The sequence below is a fragment of the Choloepus didactylus genome, chromosome 7 (genome assembly GCF_015220235.1).
Source record: "Choloepus didactylus isolate mChoDid1 chromosome 7, mChoDid1.pri, whole genome shotgun sequence".
NCBI lineage: Eukaryota > Metazoa > Chordata > Mammalia > Pilosa > Megalonychidae > Choloepus > Choloepus didactylus.
Genome location: NC_051313.1, coordinates 153,964,956 through 153,989,603, shown reverse-complemented (window position 1 = coordinate 153,989,603; position 24,648 = coordinate 153,964,956). Strand labels below are relative to the sequence as shown.

General features: G+C 40.1%; 1 protein-coding gene across 2 annotated transcripts in view; it reads right to left on the bottom strand.

Annotated features, from left to right (window-relative positions):
- EXOC2 (exocyst complex component 2) overlaps positions 1-24,158 on the bottom strand; it is a 249,277-nt gene extending 225,119 nt beyond the window's left edge. Inside the window, exon 1 of one of the 2 annotated variants that reach the window (XM_037844489.1) lies at positions 24,012-24,158. The gene's annotated coding sequence lies outside the window, so the exon portion shown is untranslated. The remainder of the gene's footprint in view (positions 1-24,011) is intronic. The other variant, XM_037844490.1, reaches the window with a different exon arrangement.
- Positions 24,159-24,648: the final 490 nt, after the last annotated feature.

Genomic DNA, 24,648 nt, shown 5'->3' with positions numbered 1-24,648 from the left:
TCTTCCCTTGCCTAACTGCTCTGGCTAGAACTTCCAAGACAGTGTTGAATTGCAGTGTGAAAGCGGGCAACTCCTAAACGCAGGGGGAAGGCTTTCAGGCTTTCCGCATTGAATATAATGTTAGCTGTGGGTTTTCAAATATGATCTACATCATGTTGAGGAAGTTGCCTTCCATTTCTATTTTTCTGAGTGATTGTCTTACGTTGAACCAACCTTGCATTCTCAGGATAATCCCACTTGGCCACTACATCAGTTTATATACCCAAGTTCAAATGGCCATTTCGATATGCTTTAATCAGCATCTTCAGAGCTGCCAGATAAACATGGAGGTCAGAGGCTGGAATGCTGGGCTTCAGAAAATCTTTCCAAAATTTTGTGAGAATCACCTCATGGACAGGTTGGCCCTCATCTGCAGGCAAGGGCTGTGGGTGACAGCAGGTCATTGGTCACTAAGAGGCAGGGACCACGCTAGCTGGTGGCCTGAAACTTTGGGGATGCAATGCCCACCCCTCCCCACCCCCAACCCTGAGGCCTTCCTGCTCTGGACAAGTGCCAGCTCCCGGTAAATCTCACCATCTCTTGTGAAGAAGCCTCTTCCCTAGATGCTGCTGGAAGGAATGGCCTGGCCCCTCCTCATGGGACATGCTGGTCTCATGGGTGGCCGGAGCCTCTTGGAAGCACAGCACAACTGGCCCTGGCACACACAGACCACACAGACTGGCCTCTGACTCTGCACTGCTGACTCACAGGAGGAGCTCCATGGAGCCCTCTCCTGCACTGAAGGGGCAGTTCTAGTTTGCTAATGCTGCAGAATGCAAAACACCAGAGATAGATGGGCTTTTATAAAAAGGGGGTTTATTTGGCTATACAGTTACAGTCTTAAGGCCATAAAGTGTCCAAGGTAACACATCAGTAATCGGGTACCTTCACTGGAGGATGGCAGATGGCATCCAGAAAACCTCTGTTAGCTGGGAAGGCACGTGGCTGGCATCTGCTCCAAAGTTCTAGTTTCAAAATGGCTTTCTCCCAGGACATTCCTCTCTAGCAAGCTTGCTCCTCTTCAAACCGTCACTCACAGCTGCACTCCCTTCAGTCTCTTTGAGTCAGCATGTTTTATATGGCTCCACTGATCAAGGCCCACCCTGAATGGGTGGGGTCACGCCTCCATGGGAGTATCCCACCAAAGTCACCACCCACAGCTGGGTGGGGCACATTCCAAGCAAATCTAACCAGCACCAAAACGTCTGTCCCACAAGACCACAAAGATAATGGCATTTGGGGGACACAATACATTCAAACCTGCACAACACCCTCCACCCTTCACCCCCAAAGTGCAGGCCTAAGCACCACACTCATCTTCCCTCCACACCTTCCTCATGTGAAAAGGCTTCATTTTTAGTCTTTGATTATAATAAGGACAGGCAACCCCTTGCAGAAAATTCTGGTTGTTCCAAGTAGTATGAAGACAATCAAGATCATCACTCAGAGAATTAACACTTTTGACCTCTTTGGTAGATATATTGAGACCATCTTCTTCAATCAGGACATAGATGCAGGTGCAGTTATGTGTGTTTTTACAAAATTGCAGCATATGTGACACACCATTTTGCAACCTGTATTTTATACATAAAATATATGGCAGATAACTTTCCACATCATTGAACAGAAATCTACATCTTTTTGATGGTCACTTAGTATTCTCTCGTATGGATGTACAATCATTCATTTACCTATGTCACAATTAACATTTAGGATGATTTCTAATTTTTTGCTATTGTGAACAAGACAACAAACATTTTTGCACACAATACTTTTGCCCATTTACCCAATTACTTCCTTGAGACAAATTCAAAGAGGAATTACTGGTCAAAGGATGCACACTTAAGATTCTAATATGTATTACCAAATTGGCCTGCAGAAAAGCTGTATTAACACATCCTCCCACCAGCAAAACAGAAATGAGGTCATTCCCTCACAATTTTTCTGGCAATAAACGTTAGCTATCTGTTTAATCCGTAACAATCTAAGAGGCAAAATAAAATAAGCGGTTTCAACTTGAATTGTGTTCAATTCCATGTTCATGGCCTTTACATATTTTTACTAAGTTATATTTCCTTTGATTTTAAGATCTCTAGTAAGAACATTAACCTTCCTTCCATTATATATTTTATAAATATCTTCCCCAATTTGTCATTTGTTTTTTCACATTGTTTATAGTTCTCTTTCCCACTGAGAAATTTTACGTCTTTTTGTCAAACCTGTTTCTGTCAATACTGTTCTTGTCTGCCTCCAGAGTCATGCTTGAAGGTCATGTTTCCAGTACTTTTATGCCGTTTTTATCTGTTTAATTCTTTAGCTTATTTGGAATTTATATCGGCTAGAGGAAAGCTAGTTGACTCAATGCCAATTCATTAAACAATCCATTGTCTTCTCCACTGATTTAAAATGCCACTTTTATCAGAGACAAAAATTCCCTTATTTGCCTCAGCCTGTGTGGGGACCCACGGCCCAAGCTCCCCAACCCTAATGGGGAATGAGGCCCCATAGCATGTAGCAGTCTGCTTGACCCACATAGAAGTTGAAGGTCATTAGACCTCCTCAAGAAGAAAGTAGGTACGGATAGAATCCTAAACAAAGCACTGAAACTCCCCTTCCAGATCACTGTTGGTAACAAACCTCCAGACCCGTGTCACGAGACTCTGCTGAAACTCTGTTCTCATACCCTATGGAATGTCTTTGTCCTAAACTCTTATAGGCTGCCCTTTGCACTCCCCACCCTTTGCAGAGCGATGACTTCCATTCCCAGCCAGCCATCATCAGGAAGAACTCCTGTTCATAAGTCCTAATAAACCCGTTTCTCATTCTGTGCCTGGCATGTTCTTTGGTCTCAGGGCTGTGCTGACCCAACCCCTTAAAGAGCTAAGTTGGAACAATCTGTTCCTGGATCCTCTATATTTTACCCCATGGATCTATCTTGCATCTGTAATGCAACAGTTAATTTCTGTATTATATTTAAATATCTGACAGGACAATTCATCTTTAACAAGTTTTCTTAGCCGTTCTCCTACATGCCTTGTTCCAAATAAACTTTAAAATATTTTGTCAAATTCTAAACATAATCCCCTAGCTTTGTGATGGGAATTACCATCATGAAATACTGTACTTACTCTTCTCTGCTTGGTGACTATCTAGAATGTAAGTGCCATGAGAGAAGGGTTTTTGTCTGTTTTGCACACTGCTATAAACTCAGCATACAACTGATGCTCAACAAGTATTTGTTAAATTAACAAATGTATGAATTACAGTGAATTTTTAGATAATTTCAGGACTTTAATATCCTTACAATGTCTAACCTTCCCACTTACTCAAATCAATTTTTGACTATCAATAATTGTTCCACTCTGTTCACAGAGGAAGCTCATGAAGTTTATCTTGAAACAGGTTAACTTACTGAGACTCTCTCATTTGAAATCGCTTTCAATTGATCTTTTATGCTTTCTATTTAGAAAATCTACTACATTCAAATACTAATAATTTTGACTCTTACTCTTTAATATTTATGTCACTTATTTTAGCTGTCTTATTGCATATGCTGTATCTTCCAAACAATGCTGAGTAACAGTGGTATGAGCAAGCATCCTGGTCTTGTTTGTAATTTTAACATGAATTCCTCTAAAGCAGAAGTTCTCAACCTTTTGTTCAATATTGCCCCCTAAGTAGCCCTTTTAGATTTTTTTTCCTTACCACCCCCACATGAAATTTTAATAGCATTAAAATATTTTATAATATACGTATCATGTCATGTTTCAATTACTGCCCTGTTGAGAATGCATGTTCTAACACTGTTTCACTGTGACATAAGAGGTTTGCTGTTGGCTTTATACAGTTAATACTACTTTATTATACTACAGAAAATATCTTTCTATTCCTAGTTCACTGAGTTTTTAAAATTAGGATGGATTTTTAATTTTATCAAATATTTTCCGGCACCTCTCAAGAGAATCACTCTTTTTCACTTACTAATATGGCAAATTAAAATGGTAAATTTTCCTTTACCGAATTATTCTATATTCCAGAATAAACAGTACTTGGTCACATTTTATTAGTCCTTTAAACATTCCTGGATTTACTAATACTTTATTTAGGAGTGCTACATCTTTAATTTTACTTACAATTGGTGTACAATTATCTTTCTTGTACTTTTTTTTTTTTTTAATATACAAAATCATTCAGCAGTACATAAGTTTTATTGAACATTTACTATGTCCAGAACACTGTGCACTGTGCTGGCCTTATAAGAAGAATTTAAAGTTTTCCATATATGCCATCTTACAGTAGTTTACTTAGTATACGAACATTCTGTTCCTTGTAGGTTTCCTGTAACTGGCTGTAAGACCATCTATCTCCAGTGTCTTGTAGGGTATGATTATTTGGGAATTCCCTCCATGGTTAATGGGTCTATATTTTATAAATCTTAAGATAATTTTAGTGTTTTATTCTAGAATGCAAGATATTTCGTTTCAATTTTCAAATTTAATACCATACTTTCTTCCATAGCTGTGATTTTATCAACTTTTTCATTCTTTATCTTGAGTATTTTTAAATCTCTCTCTTTTTCGTGGTTAGATTTGTCAGTTTTCTGTTTCACTGACAATCCATTAAGAAAGCTGTCGATTCTACATTCTATTTTCAGGGGAAGAGTTACCCAATTCATCATTTTCAGCTTCAATATTTATTAACTTCTCTTCCTTTTAGTTTATTTTGCTGTTCTTTTACTTGCTGTCTGGACTGAATACTTAGTTCATTTATTTCAGTGTTCCCTGTTTAATAATATCAACATTTAAAGTCACTATTCCTCCTGCCTACAGCTCCAGCCATATACCATAGATTTTTTTATATCAATGCTTTCATTGTTAATTTATAAATGATCTGTAATTGCAGTTCTGACTTCTTCTTTAAACCAATATTAACCTCATAAAGCTTTAAAGTATTCCATGCGGTAAACAGCTTGTTGTTGTAATTCTGCTATGAAATTCTAGTGTTTATTTTTTCACTGATACTGTTATTTGATTTTGGCACTGTGGTCAGAGAATGTGCCTGCAGAATTTCTAATTTGGGGACTCCACTGAAGTTTCTCATGTGGCATCTCTTCATTTACTTACTCAGTAAGCTTCTGTTGTACATATTTTGTTGTAAGCAACTACACCCTAGGGGCAAATCCAGTCTGGTGCCCGTTTTTGTAAATAAAGTTTTATTGGAACACAGCTATGTTCTGTATCCATTCATTTCCACTTTGTCCATAGCTGCTTTTGCACTACAAGGGCAGAGATAAACAGGTGCAACAGAGACCACATGGCCTGCAAAGCCAAAACATTTACTATCTGGTCCTTTACAGAAAAGAGTTTCTGATCCCTGTTAGATAATGGCAGGTCAGCATTGCCTCTTTCTCACCTAAAACATTTTACTTGAAACTCCTTGAATTCCCAGATATAAGTAAGACCCCGCTCTCATTTCCAGCTCTGGTACTTCCCTTAGATTGACTAGAACATATCAAACAAAGAGAGAAAAGGAGTCTCAACCACTGGCATATACAACGGCTTCTTCATCCTGGAAGCCATATTAATGTGAAACTGAAAAAATGGCTCAAAGATCACTTCTGTTCATGATGTGAATTTTAAACATTGTTTCAGTATCCCTTTTAAAAAAGTAAGGTCTATTAAACTGGTATTGTACAGAACTGGGAGACTTGTTTTTAATACTCACATTATTAAACTACATTAAAAAAAAATTACAGATCAAAGAGAGGGCAGGGCAAGATGGCAGAACGGTGAGGAGTGGAATCTAGCTACTCCTCCAAGGCAGCTGGCAAATAGCCAGGAACAGTATGGAACAGCCGCTTCAGGGAATTCTATGAGTGGTCATGCCATCATATACGAATGTGGAATGGGTGGAACAACTGAGATAGCAGCAAAAAACTGTATAAGTTTCCCTGGCCAGGGGGCTGGCACCACTACCACCCTCCCCAGCCCACCCCCCAGCCCACCCTGATAAGTCAGACTGTCTTGGAGCTGGTTCCGCAAGGGAAAAAGAAACAATCTGTGCTGGGAGCAAAGAGGCAGACTCAACCTAGCACTAACTGCAGAATCAGTTAATAAAGTTGGACTGCTGAATAAAACCTCCAAGCACAGATAAAACAAGAGTGGGCACCAAAGGAGCCAGGAGAAATTCATCACAGAGAGGAGGCAGGGCTGACAACAACAACAAAAAAAAAAAAAAACAGAGACTTTTGAAGTTGGAGGCATTCAGAATACTGGAAAAGGGCTGGGCTCCAAGAAAAAAGGTCATATAGAGAAGAGTACCAAATTGGATTCTGGCTTCCAAACACGGGGAGGTGGAGTCCAGGTCCGAAAATATTTTTTTTTTCTTTCTTTCTTTCTTACACTCCCACTCTTCCTCTCTTTACTTTTCAATAGCCCATCAGAGCCCCTGCTTCAGCACTGCCCCAGGCAAGGGCAGAATTAAGAATTTAAGTTGTCTGAGAGTAACTATTCAGGTGAAAGAGATAATAGTCTAAAGGGCTTATCTTTAAATAGCCCATGCCAGACTGAGAAAATTTGGGGGCTGGGAAAAGGCCTTGAACAGGACCCCATCCCTCCCCTCCCCCCTCACCCCCACCTCTCTTTTTCCTTTTTTCTTTTTTTTAGATAACTATTACAAGTAGCCCATTACAGAAATCACACATTACAGCCCTCACATATTTGCAACTGGTCCCTGGATCCAGGGAAGGGCAGAGCTAAGACAGCTCTGAGAGACAAAGCAATGAGGCTAGTGGGGGAGACAATTCCCTAAAGGATATAACTTCCCCAAGACAAGGGGGACTGGGCGCAGCTCAAGTGGTGGCCCTCCCTCAGAGCACTCAGACCCCAGTGGATGGAAAACAGAAAACAGCTTTGAGTCAGCCATGCTCCTCACAAGGACAAGGAATGTGAAGAATTAAAGGCACTTGTGGCACCTCTTTACACTGGTGGGGAGCTGCAGGCCGAGAAGCACCACGTGCTGAACCGTGCTGAACCGGATATGAAAAGCACAGAGTCTAGAGGCTTCACAGGACTGTCTAAACAACCTGTGGGGTCTCATTCTCAGGGAAACTTCATACCCTCTTCCTGAGACCTGGGCCTCTCTGGATTGGGAAAATCTGATTGGGGTCAATCATATCTGGGGAGACTCTCTCACAAAAAGGGTTACATAAAGGCAGGGAGAGAACCAGAAAAGCAAGAGCTGAAAAATTCTGATCAACTACACAGAAGCTAGGTTAGAGGTCTAGAATAAGCTGAATTGCATGCCAAAGAACAGATAAGAGAACAAAGCCAACCAACAAGAAAACCCTAGGGAAAAAGGGAAAACAAACTCCAGAATAGACTAATCAAGAAAATCAGATGCCCAGACAGCTAAAAATAATGAGCCATACTAGGAAAACACGAAGATATGGCCCAGCCTAATGAACAACAAACTAACCCTTCAACTGAGATGCAGGAATTGAAAACAACTAATTAATAATCAAACAAATCTCCTAAATCAATTCAAAAATCAAATCAATGAGCTGAGGGAAGATATGAAGAGATGAAGGATAGAAAAGAAGAAAGATGAATCTGGACCCAACATCCTCGGATTGAGAACATCTTCTTGACCAAAAGGGGGATGAAAAATGAAACTAAACAAAGTTTCAGTGGCTGAAAGATTCCAAATGGAGCTGAGAATGGTGGGCATTCTTACGTTCTATATAGATAAACCTTTTTAAGTTCTAATGCATTGGAATAGCTAAAAGTAAATATCTGAAACTATCAAACTGCAACCCAGTAGCCTTGACTCTTGAAGACGATTGTATAGCAATGTAGCTTACAAGGGTGACAGTGTGAACTGGAAAGCCTTATGGATCACACTCCCTTTACCCAGTGTAAGGATGGATGAGTGGAAAAATGGGGACAAAAAACTAAATGAAAAATAGGGTGGGGAGGGGTGTTTTGGGTGTTCTTCCTTACTTTTATTTTTTATTCTTATTTTCACTTTTTCTGGTACAAGGAAAATGTTCAAAAAATAGATTCGGGTGATGAATGCACAACTATATGATGGCACAGTGAACAATTGATTGTACACTTTTGATGACTGTATGGTAGTGAATATGTCAATAAAATTGAATTAAAAAGTAAATCAGTTAACTTCGTATTTAAAAAAAAAAAAAAAAAAAGCCACCCACATTAATCCAAAAACAGCAAACTAAGAACCATCAACATTTCTATTCTTATTGCTCTATTCGGTTCAACAAGTAACAGAACTCCAAGCTAGAAAGTAGGCAAAAATGCCAAACAGACCATAATTCACATGCAATTAGCCAAATCTGAATCAATGTACCTAAGTAGATAATTCTAATGTCAAAATGAAGTTTTTATTGCCATGAATACTACAAAACAGGAGGTTCCAAATAAGAGATAAAGATCAATTACATGATGACTTCCTTTCCCTCACATAATTCTGAAAAAATAAATAAGGAATTTGCTTAGCCTTAGAAGTGACTTATTTATTTATATTTTTAGTTAGCTAGCTTTGGGGCCATGTTTCCTCTGAAGAGTTCACATACCCTGTAAAAAAAAAAAAACTAATTGAAGTAACCTCACAAAAAATTCCTACTTACAGTACGTGAACGTATCTCAACAAAACTGCATTTAAAAAAAATTTACTAAAAAAAAAAAAAATTTCCTACTCACAATGAGTTCACACCCACAGGAATGGATTACGTTTAAGAACACTTCTTTTCTGTGGTACATACAGTTTCAAACCACCACAGCATCTAAGGGGAAACAAGGAATATTCAGAAATTCTCCTTCAAGAAAACCTCCTTCAAATGGATAAAAGTTGTGGTAAAATATTCTTGAGGTGGATCTGGCCACAGTAATAACGTTTCTGTCTCTGGACAAAAGGAAAGCATATTATCTGTTCAAGGCAGAGTGATGACAGGACAGATAGAAGAATGCAGCATAAGTGAACCCTGGCTTTTCCAGAGTACAGATCTCTGGAAGAGACGACTCAAGAGATGCTTTATCCATATGTGGTAGCTTGAATCATGTACTCCAATAAAAGACACATTCTTAGTCTTAATCCACATTCCTGTGAGAGTGAACCCATTTGTAAATAGAGCCCTTTGAAAATGTATTAGCATCTAAGGTATGTGTTCATTTGTGAATAGGGTCTCCCAAGATCCTACTTAGGTGTGGTCAAACTGAATCAGGATGGACCTTAAGCTCTATACAGGAGGACTTAAAAACGGAAACCAGAAGTCAGAGAAAGGAGGACACCAATTACGTTGTCATGTAATGGGAGGCAGAAATGCAAGCCAAAAAACCCCAAGGATTACAGCAAGCCATCACCAGAGCACCACAGACTTTGGGAGAAATCATGGCCTACAGAGATCTTGATTTTGGACTTCTAGCCTCCAAACTATAAGCCAATAAATTCCTGCTATTTAAGCCAAGCTAGTGTGTGGTATTTGTCATAGTAGCATTGGCAAACTAAGACAGCATCCCAACAGATGGTGGTGTTTCACCCACTGCTTCTAAACTCCGACTCTGCAGAGAGGTCGGATCCTCCAGCAACTCTGGATTGACCCTGAGATTTCCCATATTACACTTCACAGGCTGAAGTTTTCCTGGATACTGCAGAGTTAGCATTTGAGGCATGTATTTAAGAATAAACATGGCTGTCACCTTTCAGATATTTTTCAATATAATATAAGAAACAATACAAAAAACATAAGCAAAGAGTCAACTAGCTGTTAATCAATGGAAAACACAACATATCTTAGACATTAAGCAAACATCGATTAATAATAACAATTTTACATTGCATGCTTACTAGGTCCAGACACTCTTCTAAGTTCTTTCCATGTAATAATGCTTTTAATCCTCACAGCTGCCCCCAAAAGCATGCTCAGTTAAATAACATGTTCAACACCACAAACTAATAACCGGCAGAGCAGGATTCGAACCTAGGCAGTATGGCTCCAAAAGTTGTGATTGTAATTGCCAAGGAAAAAAATTATAAATCAGGTTGTTCTTCATATAGGAAAGTGGCACCCTCAAGGAACTTTCCAAGATGTGCTGATGCATTTACTTCTTTGACCAGGTCCTCTGTGTGACCCTGAACAAGCATGTGGAGGTGCTGACTGGCATCAAGGACACCCTCCATAGTTTTTATCAGAACAAGGCCAATTGACTTATGTGGGGAAGAGAATAGTGGTGTCCTCAGCATCATACTTTAGCCAGGCAAATCAACTGATTCAGCTATGGAAAGAAAAGACATTTAACTAGAAGTCAGAAGACAGATTCAAATCCCAGCTATATGATCTATTCAAGCCCCTTTCATCTCTATCAGTTTTTATATGTTACTCTCAAGGTATACGGAGAGGATTAAATGAAACCATGCATGTGGAAGTTCTCTGCAAGCTTTAAAGCCCAACATAAAATTATCATAATGTTGCTACTCTGCAGATGTCAAAAACACAACTGTAAATGGATTTGGGGGCTGGGTGGGTCATTAAACAGGCTGCCAGGTTGGTGACTGGGTGAGGAACTTGACAGGAGGATGGCCTTCACCTGTTTTAAGACAGAAAAGATTTTATTATGAGAGAAAAGAGAAACATCATGGGATTCACACTGCAACATCTGGATAAGAAAGACCCAGGCAGCAGGGGAGAAATGGCTGGATAGTCTGGCAGCAGCCAACAAGCAGGACTATGGCTCAGGAACCTGGGCATACTGACTCCACAGCAAATGTGGAATCACTCCAAAAGCCACAGCACTATACTTCATATGATGGGAAAATTCCTAACATGGGCTATGACACACAGGCAGAAGAGTCAAAGAGTAAATCTAACTTCATCTTAAACAAACTGATTTCCTTGCCCCTTAATTTTTATCATATTAACTCTAATCCCCAAAATGCTTTGGTTACAGGCCAAAACATAATTTTCTTGCTTACATTACATTTCAAACATCTATAGAATTAAAGATGCCTGGTTAATTAAAGAACCAAATACAATTTTAATTAATCCAAATAAAAATTAGGTGGAAAGACTAAGTTTGGACTTGATAGAAAAATGACAGTGGTCAAGACACTATGTTCTCGACCATATATAAATGTACATCTTCTGCAGGTTAATAAATAAAAGGTAACCAAATTTAAAAGTCAAGCAGGAAGCTGGAAAAAATACTCAAAATATGAATAGCTTTATTATATGAACAGCTCATAAAAATCAATAAGAAAAACACTAAGAGCCTAAAAAAATTGGAGTAAGGCATAAGCAAACAATTCACAATAAAGGAAATACAACCAATAAACAATACCCTGAGAAAGTTCAACCTCCAAGAAATGAAAATTAAGAGACGAATGTTTTGGCTTATTAACAAAAGATATTTAAAACACTCAGGAAGGCTCATGAGTACATCTGTGTACTCCTGTAAAACCCTTTCGGAAAACAACATTTTGTCAAAAGGTGTTAAAGCCCTAAATGTGTTCCTATCTTTTGACTCAGAACATGTTCTTCAGAAGAAAACAATAAATAAAATAATCCAAATCATGGAGATTGTTATCAAGCATGACAATTTCCATAACTAGAATAATTTATTAGAGCAACAGAAAAAAAAACACACAGAAACACCGTAAACAATTAGAAAATGAGTTAAATAAAATGTGAAGATCAGTCCAGGAAATATTATGCAGCAAGTGAAAAATTATGAAAACTATGCAATATCAAGAGAATACTTACAACAAATGAGTAGAAAAAGTTATAAGACTACATGCATGCACACATGCACAGTGATTTTTAAATTTATAGAAAAAGTTCCCAGAAAAGTTCCTGGAAGGAAGTATTCTAAAATACTAGAAGGTTTTATAACAGGGGTAGAATTATCAGAGATTAAACAGCTCACCTACGGTCACATGAGTAAGGAATTCAGCAGAGCTGGGACTCAGACCAGGCTATTTGGCTCTAGAGCCCTAGCTCTAGGCTATTCTGATTCTCTGTAGGATTTTTTTTTTTTATTTTGCTTTTTATTATGGAAAGTTTCAAACATACCCAAAAGAACAGAAACCGGCATACTGACCCTCCATATTCCCACCACGAAGCTTCAAGTGTTTGTCTCTTGTTTCAACTCCCCGCCTCCTCCACACACTTCCATGGGGTTTTTTGTTTTGTTTTGCATGAGTACTTTAAACCAAACTCCAGGCAGACATCATATCATTTCATCCATAAATATTTTCCTTCATATCTCTAACAGTAAGGATTCTGTTATTTTTAACAGAACAAAGGCACTATCACACTCAACAACAAAATTAATAGTAACTCCTAAAATAATAGCCAACCCCTTTCAATTTCCCCCTATTGTCTCAATAACTGTTACAGCTGATATGTTAGAATCAGGATCCAAACAATGTTCCTATCTTTAAAAAAAAGAAAACCATAACATAAACTACCATTGGGCATGTAAACATGTTTATATATAAACATGTTGAATAAAGAGAAAAGGTCAGAAGAATGCACAGCAGGGGTTAACGTTGGGAGACAGACTAGAGAAGGGTGGAGGGGTTCAGGGAAATCATCTTTTTAATACATTTTTATATTGCTTGCCCTGGGGCAACAAACGTGGACAGAGCATCCCATCTTGGCAGGGACCCAAGGCAGCGCACACCAGCCTTAGGAACAGTAACCACATCAGGATTCTTCCTGGCAGTTCTGCCTACTGGACCTTTTCTCTGGACCTACTCAGCACCATGACCTTTCTTCTGGAAATCAGTTATCTTAGGAAAGGGAGTCTAACAAATAACAGCCTCCCCTACATGAAGAAAAAGAAGGAAAAGGATTACTGCACCATGCTCCCTGGCGAAGCTATCCTCCCAGCCCTCAGCAGAACCGTGTCCAGATGCCCAGCCTGGGGCCAGAACAAGGCAGCTCTCAGGGATATGTGGCTGAGCTGAGCGAACCTGGGAGGCACAGGCTCCCTCACACCTACCTGGAGCGGCTCTTTTGGGGGCCCCTCAGAGACTTTGGAGGTCATATGAAGTTTCATCTATGAGAAACCATTTGCAAACATGGTCTTTCAACAGAGACGTCCACTTGGTTTTTCCCACTGCAGGGCAGATGCCATTTCTTGATTCTACACTGTGTCCTACCATCTGCTCTGGGCTACAAAAGGGTAACCATCAAAAACCACTAAAAAGACTGAGAGTTCTTGGATGACATCCCAAATGTTGACTCAATCACTCCACAACAGCATCTCTGGGTACTCAACATCCATCAGTGCTCTCATGAAGTTTTATTTGTGCAGGCCTCAGAGGAAAGACAGATGAGCCCACCCAAGCCACAAAGACCAGACCTGGACAACTCCCTTTCTGTGGATCCAGTGGGTAGCCAGGCCCAGTTCCAACGCTGCCTCCATTGTCGTGCCAAGAGGTGAAAGGTTTGAGGTTCTAGCACCACTTCCACACTGTTACCTGAAACCCAGAAGTTCTAATGTGGAGGCTCAGCTCCTTAATAGTTAATATTGCATCCCTGTTTGCCCCCCCAAGTATTTAAAAAGTTGAAACCAAAGTGAATTTTACCCATCATAAATCTTTGCCTTTGAAAAATGCGTATTTTTCAACCATCCTTCATTCTTATAAAAACCAGGTCAAAACCAATTTAATTTTTATTTTTCAATTTAAAAAATCCACACATAAAAGAAGAAAAAAAAGGAGTACCAAGACTATATAAAAAGATTCCAACTTTTCCATTCTAAATAATGAAAAGTCCAAGCCAAGGTAGTACTTGTTCCCTGAGATTTAAAGATGAAACTGTCTTCAACAGAAATGCATTTGGAAATGCTAGTTTAAAAAACGCTGCCAAGGGACAAAAAGTAAATGAGTAATAATGGAGGACAAGGGATATAGGATGTTTGGGGTTTTCTTTTTTACTTTCATTTTTACTTTTATTTATTTATTTATTTTGGAGTAATGAAAATGTTCAAAAATTGGCTGTGGTGATAAATGCACAACTATATGATGATGCTTTGAAGAGCTGACTGTGTACTTTAGATGACTTATGGTATGTGACTGTATCTTAATAAAATTGCATTTTAAAAAATACTGTCAAGATATGGCAGCGCTATAGATACTTTGTTTCTCCACCCTTGGAACACAATAAACTGTTCTTGAGGACAATTCCCAGTATAGTTACCATAGAGCAAAACCCTACTAGCTCCTTTTCCAGGTCAGCTTTCATTCTTGAAGCATTTGGCTGAATAAACACTAAGGTAGGAACAGAGGATGGGTGAGGTCTTTCAGAATTAAAGATCTGCATCAAATTTCAATTTGATTTGTGCACCAAAATTGTTGAAACTCAAGAAGAGTCCCAACTGACTGCCAACACCAAGTGCTGGGCCACAGACAACCAACAAACACATGTGGCATTTCTACCAAATAGGAGCCTAGAGTATTTCATGGTTCTCTTTAAATGTTTCTGAGTAAACAAAATACAAGCTCACTCCTGTATTCATAATGATTACTTGACAATAACCATCATTTACTGACACTTTCTTTCTATATATGTAGAACCTTCACTTCCTAGTAAAATCAGAGGGTTAAGGACAAATACTATGCACATACTTTCTGCCATGGGAGGGAGGGTCCTTAAATAGAGACAACAGCTACAGTTCTTAACTTGTAACCTGTGAATACACATATGACCAAAAGCTATTCAACTAACCCCTACCCACAAAAAGAAAAGAGACAATTATCTTCATAAAACCAAAATATTTTCTCACTGGTCAAAGGCAGAAAATAAACAGTGAAAGACACAAAGATCTCTATGTAACTTTAAAATGATAATCTTCTTTCAAGGGAAGAGAATATAAGTAATAATATAGAAAAAATATCAATAAATATATTTCAGAGAATTCTTATACAGAAAAATAGGATTAAGCCAATTATCAATATTTCTTGATTCAAAAGAATGTTACACTTTAAATATAACTGTTGCTCCACCATAAGAAGGAATGAAGTACTGATACATGCTACAAAATGAATGAACCTTGAAAACATTATTCTCAAGTGAAAGAAGCCAGTCACAAAAGACCACATATTGTATGATTCCATTTATATGACATTTCCAAAACAGGCAAATATCCATAGAGACAGAAAGTAGATTAGTGATTGCCAAGGGCTGGGAGGAAGAGCGATGGGGAGGACGGGGTTTCTTGGAAGGTGAAGAAAATGTTCAAGAATTATACAGCAGTGATGGTTGCACAACTTTGTGAATGTCAGAACTCTTGTGAGTACTGGGCTAACAGAGTAATCATCAAAAACACAGAACCCCAAAAAATGAACAGAAGAAGGTAATACAAGATGACAGCATTTTTAGAAAACACTAGACATTTCTAAATTTCTAAAGTCTTCGGCTTCAGAATCAGATGAGACGAAGGAGAACCAAGACCAGGTCTGGGGGAGGAGCGGGGAAAGTGAGAGATGGGGGAGTGGGGCTTTACCTCCCCAGTGATGGAATTCAAGTCCATTTATTGAAATCCAGAGTTAAAAGTAGGTGAAAAGCAGCAGAACAACAATAACCTACATATGCAAACCCCTCTGGAAAATGTCCAGGGCCTAGAATTTCTAGTCCTCAACAATGATACATCAATAACATAAACCTCATTTCTGCAAGACTGCCAGGAAGATCAGGAGTGAATAAAGCCAAACAGTGCAACATTCCAAGTGATATTAAAGGTCTATGTATGTTTATTTAAACAACAAAATCCTTGACCATTTCATTAAGAATGTTCAGGAATTACAGAGGAAAACAGATCAAGAAAACATCACTAAGCTATTTATAATGAAAGAATTTAAAAAAAAAGATAATGTTCTAAATTCATACTATTACATAAAAACAAAGTTTCATTGGTCTCAACTTGTCAAATCTTTATGATGAAACAAGTCAATATCACTGCTGACAAATATAATAACTACAATAAACAGACATGCCAAAATCAATGTAGATTTTCCAAAAAGGTCAAGGAATCAACCATCACCTTAAATTGGATAATTTTATTAAAACTGTTAAACATGACAAGATGTCACGTAACTCCCAGATTCTTTCACATGAGCAGAGTTTGACTAATTTGATCCAAATTTTGGATAATAGCTTTCCAATTTCTAAAAACACATCAACTTTGTCACTACCTTTAAATTTTCTGATTTACTTCCCTAGCTCTATCTCTTCATCGAGGCCATATATCTTGACATAGTGAAAGCAAAATAATCACACACTCAGCAGAGCTTATTAACATTGCGGAGCCACCAAGGATTAAGCAGGCAGATGCTACGAAAGCGCCTGTCGGTGGGGACACTGCACAGCTCAGACTGCGCCACAGCTGCGAGAGCTGAAGACCTAACTAGAGAACCAGGCTAGGAGAAACTCTAGGCACAATTCCGGCATCCGAAATAAAGTAAACAGTATGGCTCTCCCTCTCATCCACCCTGTTAGCAGCCCTCTAGGCGGGCTCCTCTCGGCGGGCTGGAGACCACACACTCAGACCACACAGCACCAGCTGAGCTCCCTCGCACGCAACATCTACAAGCTGTCACTCTGCAGCAGCAGGAGCGGGGGAGGAAGGGGGGTGGTGTTGGTGGAGAAAGGGGAGGGGAAGGCCGAGGGAGAGACGAGGGGGAGAAGTCTCTACAGCTGGACCTTGTGTTGTGTGGCCTAGAGAAAGGGAAAGAAGGGGATGCACAAACCTCCCTGAGAAAACAGGCTGGTCATGACCTTTTGCAATCTTGACTTGTCCTCCCCCATACCAATTTAGTAGCTGATGAAGGATTAACAAAGCATCCATTTAACATCAATTAACCTCCAATCCATCACATGTCAAAGAGGTATTACTATTATAAAAGCATTTCATTAAAATAAAGACAAAAGGTCACATTTTCTTACAATTTTTATTGTATAATTAATGCATTTTCTTTATAGTTTTATTTTTGAACGTTGTCTCTTTAACTTTAATGAAGCACAGTGGAATGAATGTAAAGTTCTTTTGCAACCGAAGTCAGAAAAATTTAATTCTATAATTTCCCCACATTTCTTTGTGGCACAGTCTTAATTTTCCAAAATATAGTCTTAATCTTCCAAAATATTTATTAGTAAAACAAAAGACAGTAAAATGTTCTTTTTACAGAACTTCAGACTAAAAACACAGAAAAAAACAGCTACTAGCAGCTATATTAAGAAAAGTCCAAAAATACGACCACAAAGGTAGTTTTAAAATCACAGAAGTAATATTTTTTACTATTTAGTAAAGAATTTTGCTTATTTGGATAAAAGACAAGAAATGTGAACAAAATGAGTGATTAAGTATCTTACCCTGATCACTGAGTTCAAAGTCTCAGCTAAAGGGACAAGGTTGGGAACTGGAAAAAATGTAAGTTCTGATTCACTGAAGACTTGGAGAATCTCCACAAAAAAAAGGTCAAGAAAAGTCCCATGATGTTAAAGCACTATCTTCTTTTTTTTCTTAATTTTATCGTGGTAAAATAAGTACGACATAAAATTTGCCACACTTAAAAATTAACCATTTTTAAGTGCTATGTCGCATTCACAATGCTGAAAGTACTGTTTTGACGATCAGGCCATAGAAAAGTGAATGTTATCCCCCCAAAAACACCCAAAAAAGAAATCTCCCAAATGCCCACCCCTCTCCCCAGAATCCTCAAAGAGAGGTTCCCCACCCAGCAGGGAGGAAATCAGAAGGGACCACCCAAACCCACTAAACTAGAATCTGCACTCTAACCATGTGTACTTGTACATTAAAGTTTGAGAAGCACTGGGCAGCGTCACCCTATTCAGAACCATTCCGATCCACAGTACCCCAGAGAAATCTTTTGGTTGCAGAGGGGACCAGCAAATTTCAACAATAAAATTATACTGAGCTAGGCCATCCAACAACACAACCATGCTTTAGAACAGCATCAGAATGAATTTACCACACCTTCCTTGAGCCATGCTTAACCTACCCTCCAACACCCCACTGGGCTGGGCTGGAGCCAAAGGGAACTTCCAGAGATGCTGAGAATGCTTTTGAGAGAACAGAACTGTCCCTTCATCCAATTCTGTTGAAATGAGACTCCACTCTTGGGTCAGCACTGTCCTATGTGTTACTATTTAACATTACTGGGGTGGGACAAGTCTAGAGAAAGGACCACGAACTCGTGTGTCCAGTTTTCTAAATTAATCATCTTTCTCCTACCCCACCTGAAAATTTGATTAACAAAAACATAATCATGCAAATCTGAAAGAATCCAGGGGGTCCAAACTGTCTAGGGTTGGGGCCCAGTATCAGGCCTTAGCTGCGCAAGCTGATAGGGGCTGAAAAAGGAAAAATGCAGAGAGGAAGGACTGACTGACAAGAGATCATGCAGCTCTGCTTCCATGCCCTCTCTTTTCACCTCTTTCCCTTCTTTATCTCTACAAACAAAACATAATTGACATATATTATCTGTTTTTAATGTAAGCATTGCTATTTACAGTTTAATTCTTTTGGAAAAATTTCAATAATTTAAAAAAATATAACTGTTAAATGGCACTTAATTGGTTTTTGTTGGGAATAAGACTTTCACTCTAGCTACAATGTTTAGAGGTAAGGGATTAAGGGAGGAGAGTATAGTCGAGGTAACCAGGAAACAGAAGTGAAAGCAAGATACTATCTAGGGCAAAGCCTGACAACCAGGCCCTAATCAAACTCTACAGAATCCCCTGTAACTGACCTGTGACATAAACATTTGATTGTCGGGCTAGTCTCTCAACACCAAAAAGCACTTTCTTCCCAAATCTTTACTTACTGGATTCCATCTTAATTAGAAGACTTAATTATTAGTTTTCTCCCTCTGTATTCCCAGAAACTATAAAATCCTCCGCCTCAGCACGCTGAGTTTCTTCCTGTAGAACAATTACCTTCATTACACTTCAAAGTCAAAAGCTGCAGGTCTCAGGGTGGCTGGCCCTCTAACTCACCCACTGGACAATGATGTCATATGAGAGAAGAAACGGGTCAGTGCAAATCACCCGCCCCAGGCCCCATAAAGAACAAACAAGAAAACAAAAGTCTCAAAGAAGATATACTACTTACGGAAGGAAGAAGGTACCTAAAATATTATTTTCACGTAAAAGCATAGCATTATGCAGTCATCAATCTACTGATAACTGTATCCACTGCTCCCAACCACTCCCTCTTTACTATTTACATGGCTAGACAAAACACTCATCCTTACTAGTTAAGGAAATTGTAATTTTTTAGAAAAGATGTTTGTTTTTTTAAGAAACACAGATCCACGTAGACAAAAAATTTAGAGGGTTTTTTATCTAATAAAATTCACTTCTATCTTGGTCTAACCCTTCAAAAAATGTGGGATATATAAGAGGCTGGCTCCCCAGCACCTTTAACAGACAGTGTTGGACTCCCATCCTATCCTTCAGAAAAACACAGATACAGATAAAACTAGGATTTTGAACAAGGAAATACCCTCAGGTTATCTTCAGTCAAAAAATATTTATTAAGCACTTGCCATGTACCAGGCACTCTGCTGGGGAAATGATATGATCAAGATTTTGTGACTAGGAGGTCCCTGGTTACCTTGGCACTGAGTAGCATAATGGGAGCAGAAACCAGACATAGTGGGACGAAAAGTGAGAAGTTGGTTATAAACTACTATTTCAAGAAATCCAGCTGGTAAGGGAAGGAGAGAAAAATTTTAACAGGGAAATGTGATATCAACAGAGGATTCTACTCTTTTATTATTGTTTTTCTACTTTGCTTTATTGTTGTTGTCTGTTTAAGTAGGTTTAAATGCTGCAGAAAGAAGCCTGTAAACAAAGAAGAGGATGAAGATAAAGGAAAGCCAAGTGGGGAAGGAAGAACAATATTTTGGCAGGAAGAGCAGGGGAGTCTCCTCTGATAGCTCTATCATTTTTTAGATAAGTAGCAAGATTCTCTGCTGAGAGTACAGATGGATGATGTGAAAGGATGAGAGTGGTGAAAAATGCTTAAAATGAAATTCTGCAGAGAGCAAGGGCTAGTGCTGATGGGGAAAATTCTAGAAGATTCCTTGATGGTCCAGTTGAGACTGCTGGCCATGGATTCATAGGGGCACAGATCTAGAGAAATAATTTTCTCCAGCTGGTTTCAGAAACCCAGTTCAAGCATTAAAGACGGTAGATGGTGGGGGTCTGAGATTTTGCCAGCCAGATAAAGCAATGATATAACCAAGCAGACTGGATGGAGTGATTGAGATGAAAGAACAGGGTAGTGAAGGTACCTGAGAGAAAGAAGGAAAGATCAGAGACTATAAATCAAAGAGTGGGAGGTTTGAGCTTTGGATTTCAGAAGTGGAGCTGTTTCAAAGTCAGGCAGTTCAGTCCTGCTCCTCCCGACCACCACCAACCCCACACACGACTCTGGCAATAGCAGTGCCTGACTTCCAGGGCTCTTGGCGGGCTCTTTTTTCTCCTATTGTCCCTTCCAGTTGTTACTCATTTCTCTCTGAGCCTCATGATCCCTCCATCCTCATTTGTTCCCTTAACCCTGACCACACCACTGCAAGTCATCCCTTTACTAAAATCTCTTCATTTGAACCATCTGGCATGAAGTTTGATTCCTGCTGAGACCCTGACTTACCCAGACATGCATCATGTCAATCACATGGGGCTTTCATTAAAATTAACTAAATATTCCCAGGCTTTTGGTCTCATTTTGTTTTTCAGTAAAATTACAATACAGTGAAAGTTAAATTATATACTCCTCAAAATAACAGCACTTGATAACTGGAAAAGGCCTTTTAAAAAATCCATAAAAACTTACAGATGAAACTAAGGCCCAGTCTTTCAAAAGCAGCCCAGCTAGCAAGTAGAAAAGGCAGAGCTCACTCAGCCCTGCAGTTATCAGGAACGCTGCGTGCCCTCCACACCCCAGGGGACTAGGGTCCCTGATCTCACAGCTACCTTCTCCCATGGCCAGTGATCTGTCCATTGTTAGCACCAAGACTTATTCTAAGTGGAAAACATTAAAGAGAAGGAATTAGCCAAGAAACAAAAGTAAAGCAAAGTCCACCCCAGTGTTAAGTGCTACTGAGAGTGTTAAGTTAGAGAAGACCTGTAAGGCTTCTGAGAAGGCCTAATGTAATATTCCAGAGAAAATTCTGATTTACAACAGCTCCTTTTTGCCTATAAATCAGTTCCAAACTCCTCTGCCTGACTTTTAAGGCATTCCACAATCTTGTTCTTCGGAATAAAATACACTCACATCCCAGCCTCTTCCCTGCTATATGCCCAAATGCTCCTGTCATTCCCCCTGAAGAACCCTATCCCACCCATCACAGTCCTAACCCCCACCAAGCCTTTCCAATTATTCTGACCAAACACATCCTCCCCTTCTCTGCTGTACTTATACTCAAGACTACAGAGTTCAGTTCTTACATATTCTTTAATGAAAGGGCAAAAGTGTCCCTTCTGTATCAATACTAATATTATTTTATCCCTAATATGTGCATCAGGAGCATACTAAAATCAGGAGATACAAAAATGATTGAGACTGATCCATGTCGTACAGGAGCTCAGCCTTAACAGATAAATAAATATCAAACAGCTATAGCCCCTAATACAGCACAGGATTAATAGGTGTTAATGGATATAGAATTAGCTAATGTGGGAAATTAAAAAGCAGGATGGATTCTCAGAGATAATCTAGTTTTATGTATTCTTTGAATACACAAAAAAGGAAACTGAGGCCCAAAGAGGCCAAGCAACTTGGCCAATGCTACAAAGCAGGCCAATGGCAGTGCAAGATTCTGTTGATTCCTAGGCAAAAATATCTTTTGAAGTGGTAATTTTCAAACTGAGGTACAAGGATGCCTATGGCTGTATATAGAGCCTCAAGGTTCAAAATTTCTCTACAATTACTATTTTAAGTGTGTGTTTTCGTATCCATAATGTGGATAATTTGTTTAAATTAACATAAGCACACTCTAGATCACATGACTTTAACCGAAGAGTAGGGTGCACGCTCAGCAAGCAGGCAGTCCAGGTACATAAACATACCCTGGAGTCTGACAACATTCAGCATCCCAGCACTCAGCATAGTGGTCCATGTTATTTCCCATTCCATTCAATTCCACAATCCTCTCTACTCAATACTGGTTTAAAACTTACTCATTCACTAAGCATCTAAGCTCCTATTATGTGCTTGGTCCATACTGGAACCCTGACTAGATAAAGACTGAATAAACTGGAAGCTGGGTGAAAAGTAATGGAGAGACCAATTGTGTAATGAGTATTTCCAACATGGCCTGATCCTGCCACTGCTGGAAATTAGAAGTTGCTCCAAGTCCTTTACTAGAAGTTTGCCTTTGCAAAATGTTTTGCGCACCAGTTTTGTTTCCCAGAAGATGAAAAAAAATTATGGACTCTTAGAATGAAAATTTAACCTATCAGGTTAGTTAACTGTCCTTTAGAAAGGCAATAGTTCAAAATGATATCTAATACAGAAAATTAAATGCTTAACCAGAAAACAAAATCATTTTCTGAATCTTCAAAGAGTTGTTTTGGTTGAAGTGGTGCATCCTTTGCTTCCCTGCTTAAAGTTACTAAGTTCCTACTTAATCAAACAGAAGAGAACATTTAAGTACTAACCATATATCACTCTCTTTCCATTACCACTCTTTGAATTAACAACTTTTTACACACAGGGGAACATCCTTGGGAAGCTTTTAGCTTTCAATTTCTTTGTCATTAGAGGGGTCAGTCACACAAAGCCTGGGCCAGAATACATCAACATTTATAAGGAAAATATTATGCATTAGGAGATGGATCCACAGGACCACAGTTAGAACTATGCAATACAGCTCATCTAAATTATTTAACTAAGGTGACTGACTTAAAACATATTTTTAAAAATTTTCCTTGTAACTTTACTCACAAATTCAGGAAGACAACAAATTTAAACAAATTTTCCCATACTCAGTAAAATTTATCAGAAATTAAAAATAGCTTATTTCCATTTAAAGACAAGCTCTTTATGGAACGAACTGTTTCTGAGAATGAAGAAAGTTTATTTACAAAATCTTGGGATACCAGGTTAGGCCCTATCAGGCTCAGAGGAGGGATGTCACAATGGTTAGGTGTGCAAGTTGCAGAACTGCCCTGTTGGGTCTCATATGACCTCTGGTTAGTTACTGAACCACTCTGGGCTTCCGAGTCTCCATTGGTAAACGGGGACAATACAACAGCATCTACCCCCTGGAGTAGGTGTGTGGATTAAATCAGATAACCCAGGGAAAACGCTTAGAACAGTGACAGGCACTCGGTAGGTGTTCAGTATGGCTCTAAACTGACACATCAACCAGCAAAACCTGTCTCACGGTCCTTTTCAAGAGTAAGTACTCAAACCTCAGACCTTGCAAAAGTGGCTTCAACGTTGAGGTTCTGAGTGCACTGAACCTCACCTACTGCTTAGTGACAACTACACAGAGGCGCAAAGAAGCAGGGAGGAGACAGAAAATCCTCCAAATCAGTGAGGTCTACCACATCCAACCTCCTTGAAAGCCAATATTTTGGAGCCAAAGGTTGAGACCTGGGAATAAGACAAGAGTCTCTTAATGAGATTCTAGAAGACGCCAGCCGAGGGAGCGGAGACGGGAGGCGGGAACCGGGAACAGAACAGCCGCTCCTTCCTCAGCATATTCGAGCAGTGAAGAGACAAGAAGGATATACCAGGGGGTAACAACAGCGGATTTAGACCCTCCGCCCGCCTCCTCCGAGGCCGGGAGCTGAGAACCTGTGAGAGGCAGCCAGGTGAGGGGCGACCAGGTGAGGCGGCAGCTATCACCCCATCCCTCCCTCCCCGGGCCTCGGCCTCGAAGCAGGCTACGAAGATGGCGGGCTCAGTACGTACCTCCAGCCAGCCTGCCGCCACTGGGGACCCGACCACCGAGAGCTCTAGCAGGACTCCGCCAGGGCGAGAACGCCGCCAGGTCCCCGGCAACTCCCGGACCGTGACCGCCCACCTACACTTCCGCCCCCGGGCGCATTCCCCACTTCCGCCTCAGCGAGTTCTCCACTTCCGCCCCAGCCCGCCCTCGCTTCCGCCCACAGGAGTACCGAAGGCGTCGACCCGCCTCTTAATCAATCGCCGAACGCACCTCTTTGGGTGGAGGTCGTGGGCGGCGGCGGTGGCGGCGGTGGCCTGCGGGGTCCTGCGTTGCCGTCCCGCGCTTGTTCCCGCTGTCCGGGGGAGAAGGGTGGTTGCAGCCTAGAAGGTTCGGGACCTTTCTGTGCCCCCCTGAGGACGCGTCGGAGCCTGCGGTGCGGGTGGGTTGCTGTCCTTGAGGGGACAGCGGGCGCTGCGAAGTAGACCACTGGGCAGGAGCTGAGGGGTCGCCCCTGGGGGGCGGCGAAGATCAGACCAGATGCTGAAAATGGAGCAAAGAAGGACAGGGACAGAAGATTCCAGGGATTTATCCAAGGAACGGGGCAGTGACGGCCCTCAACTAAAATGGGAAACGCTGAGGGACGAGATGGGGGAGGGGAAG